Source organism: Silene latifolia, chromosome 2 (genome assembly GCF_048544455.1).
Source record: "Silene latifolia isolate original U9 population chromosome 2, ASM4854445v1, whole genome shotgun sequence".
Lineage (NCBI taxonomy): Eukaryota > Viridiplantae > Streptophyta > Magnoliopsida > Caryophyllales > Caryophyllaceae > Silene > Silene latifolia.
Window position 1 is genome coordinate 133,844,457 of NC_133527.1, and position 9,456 is coordinate 133,853,912.

Below are 9,456 nucleotides of genomic sequence, written 5' to 3' on the forward strand. Positions count from 1 at the left end.
TTGCAAGATAAGGTGAGGAGAACCCAACACAAAATCCAACACAAAATCAACCCACAATGCCTAAGTTTTCATCACATTCTGTACCCACCGAGGAGAACCTACCCAATGGTACTCCCACACCACAACATCTAACCGGAAATTTCATTGCCAAATCCGCATTTTTCCAATTAGTCGAAAGAAGCCAATTTGGGGGGATGCCTAGTGAAGACCCTCATTCTCATATGGAGACTTTTTGTGACTATTGTGATGCGATATCTCAAACCGGTGTAACTCAAGACCAAATACAATGGGTCTTATTTCCTTTTTCTCTAATTGACACCGCGAAACAATGATTGAAAGGCCTTGATAAGGCTACTCTCGGAATTGATTCTTGGAAGAAGTTGGCTTTAGCTTTCTACAAAAAGTTCTATACACCGGAAAAGACTAACATGCTAAGAGCTCAAATTACGGGCTTTAAGCAAAGAGATGAAGAATCCTTGTATGAAGCTTGGGAGCGATTCAAAGGAATTTGTCGCTCATGTCCTCACCATGGACTTAGCGAGTGGTTTTTGGTACAACAATTTTGGAACGGTATTTATGAAGACTCAAGAAACATTCTCAACATGGGATCAAATGGAATGTTCACCGAAGTTGATGACAATCAAACTTGGAACAAAATTGAGGAAATGGCGGTCCATAACTCACAATATAGTAGACCTCGCAAGGCTACTAGAGGAGGAAAGCATGAAGTGGACTCCATTACTCAATTGGGTGCTCAACTTAGTGCTCACATTGATACCATCAATTTGAAGTTTGAAAAAGCTATGGCTAGACTTGAAGAAGCCTCAAAATCACCAAAGCATCATGTTAATGCCATGACGGCATCTTCATCAATCCCAAGTGGGATATGTGAGAAGTTTGGAACTTTGGGACATGACCAAAGTGAATGTAGGGGAACAAATGAATAAGTGAATGCTTTCCAAGCATACAAGAGTGGTACCCCTTATTCAAACTATTACAATGAAAACACCAAATTCCATCCAAATCTCTCATACAAAAGCCAAAATGTTCAAAACCCTCAACCAACATACACCCCACCTCCCATGAGAAACTAAAATCAAAGGCCCTTTTACAACCAAAACCAAGGTTACCAAAATCAAACTCCATACAATCAACAAAATGACCAAGGTTTTGATGTTCAAAAAGCAGTCCTCCAAATGCAAAAGAATCAACAAGAGTTTTTCACTCAAATGTAAAAGGATAGTCAAGCAAAGAAAATCACCATCAACAACATCCTAGCTCACACCAAAATGTTGGAAACCCAATTGACTCAACTAGCATCTTCAAGCTCACAAAGACAAAAGGGGCAATTACCACCTCAAAGTAATACCCCAAGACATGAAACGGTTAGTGCCATTCACTTGAGGAGTGGTACAAGGTATGAAGCACCGGAGAAGCAATTTGAGGATGAAGTTGTGGAAGCTAGTGACAAAGAAGAAGTTGTGCAAAACTTCAAGGATGGAGAACCATCAAAAGAAGAAATTTCAAAGAAAAATGAAGACAAGGTCAAGGAGAAGGAGCCCATTGTGATTAGACTTCCTTTTCCGAGTCGTCAAGCCAAGCCCAAATTTGATGACCAACTTGGAAAATTTATGGAAATTGTGAAGAATTTGGAAGTCTCAATTCCATTCACGGAATTAATCAATCACGTACCGCCCTATGCAAAATACATGAAAGACATCCTCACAAAGAATAAGTCGATCCGGAAGCTTGAGACTATCGCCTTCACTAAGGTGAGTAGTGCAATACTTCAAGGGAGTTCACCTCCAAAACTTAAAGATCCGGGAAGCTTCTCAATACCGTGTACCATTGACGACACCACGATCAACAAAGCCTTATGTGATCTAGGGGCTAGTGTGAGTGTTATGCCGTACTCGGTGAGTAAAAGGTTAGGGATGGGAGAGCTTAAATGCACCAATATCACACTCCAAATGGCCGATAGATCGACGAAGACACCATTAGGGATATGGGAAGATGTTCCCGTAAGAGTTGGGAAATTTTTCATCCCGGTGGACTTTGTCATTGTTGACATGGAAGAAGACTCCAACATTCCAATCATTCTAGTAAGACCTTTCTTGCACACCGCGGGTGCGGTGATTGATGTGAAGTATGGAGAGCTCAATCTAGAAGTGGGAGATGAGAGCATAACTTTCAATCTTGAAAAGACCATGAGAGCTCCCCATTTGCATGAACCATGTTTTATGGTTGATCATTATAGCCGGAAGGATGATAGGAAGAAGTCGGAATTTCAATGGAAGAAGAAAATTGATGATGCTCCATTCAAAGAGCAAGTGAATTGTAACAAAGAGAGCTTGAAAAGCTCACCAAAGTCAAGCAATGAAGAGGATGGCCTAATTGGCCAAGACAAGAAAGTGGGAGAGTTGTCTCTATCAACTCAAGAGATCTTTAGTGATCAAGTAGATAAAGTTTGTGGTCTTTGGGACGATGAGTTTGAAGGGATTTTCAATCCCTATATTGGTAATGCTATCGATAAAGACCAACATGAAGGACAACAAGGGCAAAGGTCTATTGAGGATCTTTATCATGATAATGAACAAGTTTTCGACTACTTTTTCAAGGTGTTGAGAACCATCAACAACACCTTGGACATGCCCCCATGACATCTCACTAAGGATGAGAGTTTGGTGGAGTCCTCTCCAAACCACCATTTGTAAATATTTCTAACTCCCTAACTCGCATTTTAATTCTTACATTGCATTTTTGTCATTTTTGGATTTTTATGCTTTGATCAAGGTAATTATCATTTTTGAGAGAAGTGAGGGAGGGACTAATGATTTAATTGATGTGTAGTGCTTTAGCTTAGTGTGGGGATAGCGATTGCCTAGGCTATTCATGCCTTAGTAGTGCCCCTACAATGAAGAACACGGGATTTGAAGAATGAAAAATGACAAGGGATATGCAAGTGCATGGATGGAACTGAATCCGGGTAGAACAGGGAGAATCCGAGCGTCCTTAAGGGGAATCCGCTCGTCTTCAGGAAATCCGAGCGTCTTTGGCAAAATCCGTCCGTCCAATTGAACTGAAAAATTGAAAATTTGGGACTGTCGAAGAATCCGAGCGTCCCAACAGAGAAGACACTCGTCTTGAAAAATCCGCTCGTCTTTGCAGAAAGACGCCTGTATTTTTGCCAGTGTAAAATAAGAAAGCTTGCTGTATCAGAATCCGCCCGTCTTCAGCAGAATCCGCTCGTCCCGCAGTCAAAGAATCCGAGCGGATTGTCTGAAAGACGCCCGTCTTTAGGCAAGAATCCTGAACCCATAATAGGCAGAATTCGAGCGTCCCGAAGGAAAAACGCCCGTCTTCCCCTGCAGTTTCAAAATTTTCGGGTGTTTTAAATACCCCTCCCACATTCATTTCTTCATTCATTCATTAAAAACACTACCCATAAACCCCAAAACCCTCATCCTCTCCATCACCAAAACAAGATTTCCTCAACCAAATTCAACAAAATCAAATCCAAACTTCCTTACAACAACAATTAATCACCCCTCTTCCAACAATAATCAATCCAAGCACCAAAATCTTCAACCTTTGAGTCGATTTTTGAATTACAAAGGCAAAGCCTTTCATCTTAAAATCGATTTGGGTATAATTGGAAATTGAAGGTTTTCACTCTTTTCTTGGTATATTCATAAATGGCAAGAATAAAAGGATCAACAAAGGCACCTAAGGCAAAGGCACTCTCAACAAGGCAACAATGTCTTCAAGCAAAGAAAGCCTCATTGGCTATGGTGGTTGCTAGTGCAAACTTGGAAGTTCAACAACAACAAAATCCTCCCTTGGAAGCGACAACAACAACAACTCCGGAAATTGCTCAATTATCAAACTATCCGGAGGTAATTTTCATTTCTAACTCCCATAGGGATACATTTGCCAAGTATGCTAGGAAATCCTTTCTACCCACCAAATTCATATGTGAAGATGCCTTGAACAAATTGGGTGTCCTTGAACAAACGAAAGCCTTCTTTGAAGCCATGGGGTTGGGAAAATTTTTTGCTACAGGAGAATTGACATACCCCTCCCTTACCTTGGAATTCTTGAGTTCATTGAAAGTAACTAAGGTAGATACTAGAGAAAACATCGAGTTCCGCCTTGCCAATGTGAATAGGCGCATCACCTTTGATGACTTGAGTAAAGCATTAGGTCTTAGTGATTCACCTCGTTATTACAAGAAGCCCGAAAAATATGACCCCGCTCCTCTTTGGGAGGAGATTTCCGGGAAGCAATTTGAGAACTATCACGCTTGTCGCGCTCTATTAGTCCACCATCCGGGCATTAGAGTGTGGCACAAGGTCATCGGGAATACTATCATTGCAAGAAAAGACACTAACCACTTTACCAAGCTCGATTGTATTCTACTTGAGTCGGCCTTAAATATTGGAAGGGAATTCACCAAGCCTTACAATTCTCTAAGGCTTTTGGTGGAAAGATGGCTCAATGTTGATTGTGGAAAGCAAGGCACCGCTTTTATTGTAAATGGAGGTCTAGTCACTCTTTTGGGTAAGTACTTTGATCCGAATTTCAACAAGGATAGCAAGTATGTGGCGAAAAAAGGGGGTCATCTCATTGACAGGGATGCCATGATTAACAAGTACAAGTGGGTTACTCATAATCCTCTTGACACCAAATATGGGTGGCTCACCAATGATGCTAGATCTTTTACTTTGCCTTCCAAGATATGCCGTTTGAGTGTCCATCGGACGAACTACCTTCTTCCCCTCTCAAAGGAAGCCGAATACATCATCCGTCAACAAAGAGGTGAAATTGAAATGCCATCCTCCTCCATTGTCACACCACCCTATCCATTCAAATATCAAGAGTTCAAACCCGAAGGTGCTGAAGTGGGCAATGACTACATGACTCTACTTATGCAAGAGATGCACAAACAAGCTTATAAGGATCGAGAAGATGCATACTTAGCCCAATATCCACCCCTCCTTCATTTAGCTAGGCAAGGACTACTTGATCCTTCATGTCCTTTGCCTAGTTGGGCGGATAGGGAAGTCTTCTTTCCAAGTGCATCTAGGGGTGAGATACCGGGTGACGATGAGGTTGTAGGTAATGAGGTTGTTGATGAGGGCATTGTTGAAGAGGTAAATGAAGAAGAAGAGGCTAATGAAGAAGAAGAAGAAGATGATGAAGGAAGTGAAGAAGGGAGTGAAGAAGGGAGTGGAGATGAGTCCATTTCTATTGAGGAAGATGATGACAATGATGATATGGTGGAAGACTAGCAAGCTTTGGAGGCTCCTACCCTCTTGAGGTTTGTCTACTTCTTTATTTGTTTTATTTATTTTATCTTGATCATGGTTGGAGAGTCCTAGCAACATAGAGGACTAACACCTCAGCCCCATTGAGGTGTTCTTATTGTTCCCACTTTTGAAAATCCAAAATGACAAATTTAGTTTCATGCATTGCATCTTGTGTGCATGAACTACCCCCAACTTTAGGACATTAGAAATAATGTCTATCTCGGTTTGGGTAAGTACATGCATACGCAACGGGAGGTAATCTAAATTACGCTCTCCGTCATAAACAAAAACCCATGCATCATGTAGTGTAGATTTGTATAGCTTACATTTAGTGTAGAATTCATGCATCATGTTTGCATAATTTCCCATCATTTTGGCCATTGAGGACAATGCCCATATTAGTGTGGGGATGGGGAATTCTAACTTAACTTTTATTCAAAAATCCAAAAAAAAAAAAAAACAAAAAATTTAGAAAAACCATAAAAAATTGAAAAAATTGAAAATCCAAAAACAAGTTCATTTCCTTTGTAGTGTAGTCATGTATATATTGTTGTACATATTGTGTTTGTTCTATCCTTGTTCACATTGATTGACTACGCCACATCCGAGACATGAGGATCATGAAGACCGCATGGTATGATCTTTCCGATCTCCTTTTTCCTCTTTATGTTAATGACTATGTGGCTTTATTTTGATTGATGCGGTATAACAATGTGAACCTAGGACTTGCATTTAGTTTATATGTCATGTTAGTTGGTAGAATCATTTGCATTAGGATGTTTATATGCTAGTTGCATCATGGTATATAGTTGTATGTTAGAAAAATGTTGCGAAACCGTCTACTTGGGAAGCTTGACAAGTGTATATAGGCCCTAGTAGATGCTTTTTCTTCTTAATACTTTGCTTGTTAGAATGCTTGTAAAACACCCTAGGATGTGTCATGCTAGTATCCTTTGACCCATGGATTAAGGCCTAGTCAAGAGTACCTTGTGGTGTGATAACTCCTTGGCTACCGTTTATTCCAAGGTAACCCTTGAAACCATGCATCCATCATCCATGTTCTACCACATTTTTGTCATCAAAGGGAATGGTCGCAAAAAGAAATTAATTTGAGTTCAATGAAATGAAAAGTGAAAGAAAGTTTGCAAAAATGCATCAAATGAAAAGAGGAGCAAAAATAGACTACTAAAGCTTCAAATATAAGGCACCCTCACTACATATGGGGTGACTTTGAAAATGTTCAAAAGAAACTGCAAAAGTTGAAAAGTTGTCAAGTATTGAAATGCCAAAAATCAAAAGAAATGGCAAAAGAAAGTGTTCTCAAATGTTATATGCCACAATAAATTGGGGGGAAAAACAAAAACAAAAGCAAACTCCCAAAGTGAAACTCAAATTATATCGATCCCTTTATCCATCATATCCATTTTTGTGCATGGTAGAGAGGGGACGACCCTTCTTCTTGTCTAGGCAAGAGGGGGAATTCCGCAATCCTCCAGTGTTTCTAACACCATAGGGAGTCCATTCTTGACAAAAGCATTTAACGATTGAGGACAAAGGTACCCTAGCTTGACACAACTTGGGGGTGATTTATTGGTATCCTTCTAGGCTTAATAGTTTGAACAAATTGCATCTATGAAGGAGTGTGTACCCTTGAATTGCTTCCCTTGTAGATAATTTGCGCCCCTTAGATGAGGAAAGTGGCTATTCTTTTGTAGATGCATCCATTACTTGATTTTATGTGCTTAATGTTTGGATGTGTCGCCATTTTGGCATGACCCACCTTGCCTTGCAAAAAGGCATCCTACCTCATGGTTGTCTTATTGTGAGTTGAAGGGGCGGAGTGAGACCCGCTAATTGTCTCATATCGGCTATGTTATTAGGTTAGTTTAAATAATGGTCCTAGTCTTTGTCACCTCTTTACTCGGGACGAGCAAAGGTTCGGTTTGGGGATATTTGATGTGACCATAATTAGAGCATATTTAGTCCCCGAATTAGCCTTGTTCCCATGCTTTTTAGTGCATATTTGGGTCATTTATTGTCTTTAGTCCTTTGTTTTGCATATTCTTTGAGGTTTGTGTCCTTGGTAGGAAAGGAGTGCAAACCTTGCATTTTCATGGCAAAATGAGGCTAAATTGATTGAATTCAATGACCAAGCATCAAGGAGAGACAAGATTAGAAGGCCCTTGTACATACTATAGTAGATGGGCAATGATGAGAAAATATCCTTGCATCCCCGAGGAAATCCTCAAGGATTCTATGAAGAAAAAAAGGAAGAAAAGAAGAAGGAATGAAGCTGTAAGACAATCCGAGCGGATTGCCCTGAATCCGCCCGTCTGAGGCCTACAATCCGAGCGTCTTCCTCAGCTGGACGCTCGGCCAAAACCTCCACAATCCGCCCGTCTTCCCCCTCTGGACGCCCGTCCAGAAACACCCAAATCCGCCCGTCCCGTGCTTAAGACGCCCGGATTCCCTGACAGCCTTTTCGTCTTCTACAACTTCAAGGAAGGATGCGCATCTTTTTCTAAGACCGGCGAAAAAGAGACCGGAGTCTCCCTAGAGACCGGCGATTCCTCAAGGACTTAATCGTCATTTAAGCCCTTAGTAAACCCTAATTTATGTAACTAATCCCCACTATAAATACCCCATTAGTCTAATTAGAAGGGCATGTTCTTCTTAGCAATCTTTAGTGTAGCTAATATCAATCAAATCTCTCTTTAATCTTGTAATGAACATTTAATCAAGTTTTAATACAAGTTTTATTTCCTTAATCTCTCTCTTGTTCATCCTTTATTTTGGGTAATTGAAGACTATTTGGGTTATTATTGGGAGATTGACAACCTTCCAATCAAGCATCAAGTACTTCTATTATTCTTTGATTTATTATTGGAATCATTAGTAGGTATAATTCTCTTAATCCCTTTTTAATTATTGTTAATCATTTTCATTTATTCATCATGTTTCACCTTGTTGGTATGATTGACAACCTTGCTAGCATGTTCAACATGATAATGAGTGAGTAGTTTCGTTAGCTAGGGTTAATGGATAATTAGGGGAAACCAACATGGGGAATGATTCATGCTTAAATTAATATGTTTTCATAGTTTATTTGCTTGCTTGTTGTGATCTCAACTTATGCACATGTTATGTTTGATGAAATGCGAGCCTTTGAATCCTTGCATTTTTACCCATCACCTATCTTTTCAATGAGACTTGTAAGACATAAACCAACTTGAGTCTCATTAGACCATGCATATAGTTGAGTATGGAAGATTAAGTCGACTTGTAGGTGTTGTACAATCTAATCGATTCGGCTCCGGGACCCAAACTTTCCTAGGATTGTAAGACATAAACCAACTCGATCCATCACAATAATAATTGCTTGCTTATAATTTGAGAATATGTTTGTATGATCAATTCCCATGAATCCCCTATGACCCTATGACACCCTAGTGCCTTTTTATCAATTGTTTACATCCCTTTTAATTCATCTTGCTTGTTTACTTTCATTGCTACTTAGTTTAGTGATCTTCTACTCCAAACCCCAATTGTGACACCCTTAGACACCACTAGTTGCAATAGAAAATCTCATCTCAATTCCCGTCCCTTGGGATCCGACCTTTACTTGCCTCTTTACTAATTATAGAGTTGTTTGTGAAGTTATAAATTGTGTTTTGGTCTAGGTGCTCCTAACGACAAGTACCGAAAACTAAACCTCCTCGAGAGTCCGGCCAGTTAGGTGGCGTGATGAGGGAATTGAAGTATGAGAATTGTTTAAGTAAGAGAGCCTTAGATTTATGCATGGCGAGTGTTCAGATTATAGGTGGTTTATCTTTGACATGCGGTGGCGATGGGGATAATGAGAAGATATAGCTAGGATTTAGTATTAGTGAGTTACGAGGACGTAACATTTATCTTAAGGGGAGTAGGATGCGATAAAAGAGATTTTGATGGTTATGCATATGGTAGTATAATTGGAAGTAGAGTGTTGGTGTAGCATAAAGGACGGATATTTGTTTTGATTGATTTTATTAAAGGTCATGACCGTGCTTGTAGTAGTTCGGTGTTTAGGAATGAGAGAATACTTCCATGGTGTTGACAGTTAGATGATGATGTTATGAGTGTGAGTAAACTTCGAGGACGAAGTTCC

The 9,456-nt window shown here is 40.0% G+C and overlaps 1 non-coding gene across 1 annotated transcript; it reads right to left on the reverse strand.

Moving 5' to 3' along the window:
- Window positions 1–428: 428 nt before the first annotated feature.
- On the reverse strand, window positions 429–535 carry LOC141645596 (small nucleolar RNA R71). Its single transcript, XR_012545074.1, has one exon. It is a non-coding gene; the product is annotated as a small nucleolar RNA R71 (small nucleolar RNA).
- Window positions 536–9,456: the final 8,921 nt, after the last annotated feature.